This window comes from Pseudophryne corroboree, unplaced genomic scaffold (genome assembly GCF_028390025.1).
Source record: "Pseudophryne corroboree isolate aPseCor3 unplaced genomic scaffold, aPseCor3.hap2 scaffold_669, whole genome shotgun sequence".
NCBI classification, from domain to species: domain Eukaryota; kingdom Metazoa; phylum Chordata; class Amphibia; order Anura; family Myobatrachidae; genus Pseudophryne; species Pseudophryne corroboree.
This window is the reverse complement of record NW_026970256.1, coordinates 140,282-141,292: the sequence shown is the minus strand read 5'-3', so window position 1 is coordinate 141,292 and position 1,011 is coordinate 140,282. Positions and strand designations below refer to the sequence as shown.

General features: G+C 35.9%; 1 pseudogene; it reads right to left on the bottom strand.

Moving 5' to 3' along the window:
• Nucleotides 1–669: 669 nt before the first annotated feature.
• Nucleotides 670–789, bottom strand: LOC135037125 (5S ribosomal RNA; annotated as a pseudogene).
• Nucleotides 790–1,011: the final 222 nt, after the last annotated feature.

Sequence of the window (1,011 nt, the reverse complement as noted above, 5' to 3'; positions counted from 1 at the left end):
GAGGAGAAAAAAGAAAGACTGTGTTGGGGCACACTTGAAAATTTATGAATTTATTAAAACTTAACTTTTAATATTAATGTCACATAAAAAGAAGAAGATAGTTTGATACAGAAAAATGTTCAGGTACACAAAATATACAAATGACAGTCTACACAGAAAAAATTTAAAAGTATAAAGTGTAACAATTAGCAGAAATCGTTAACAAAAATCAGGATAAACCTGATAGAAAATTAAGAGCACCTGTGGTGAAAAAAATTTTTGTAAAGAGAAAAACAATTATATGCCTAATTAAGTCAAGATAAATAATCAAAGGTGAGATCACTGTGGTAATGATTATAGGTTGTTAGTGATCTATTAACCTATGTGATCTAAAAAGAAGGCATGAGAATAGGTATAATAATAATATAAACCATAATTGGAATACCAAATGGTTAATGGTGGTCCCCTTGGTAGAGGCTATGTTTGCTACACAAAAGATCCTAATGTAAGAAGACGTTTGTACAAATTTTGAAAACAAACGACATTGAAGAAGAAAACAAAAAACAAAAATTGCCAATAAAGGGTATGTGGTAACCAGTGATTGTCAGGAGGATAATCGCAGAGTGGGTACAAGCTTTCAGAGTTAGGAAGTTGCTCTAACACTTCTGCTGTTTGAAATCATAGGTTGAATTTTTACTGCACCTGATATTCCCAAGAGGTCACCCAACTTGGTACTGATCAGGCTTGTCAGCGCTTAGCTTCCAAGATCGGATGAGGTTGGGCGTTTACCGCTGAAATATGGCAGTAATGGCAACACTGGGATACAAATGAGAGAGTGTAATGGAGAATGAGCAACAAGGGTACTTCTGCTGTCCAGTTAGTAGCGCAGGTTCTCTGTTACTGTAAGCATTGCAGAGAGTGGTCTCGCATCTGGATGAGAGGGTACAGAAATATATAGAAAGGATAAGTCGAAAAATAGGGAGGGGACCCCACCTTCTGCTGTCCACTGTCTTATATAATTTATAGCGGACA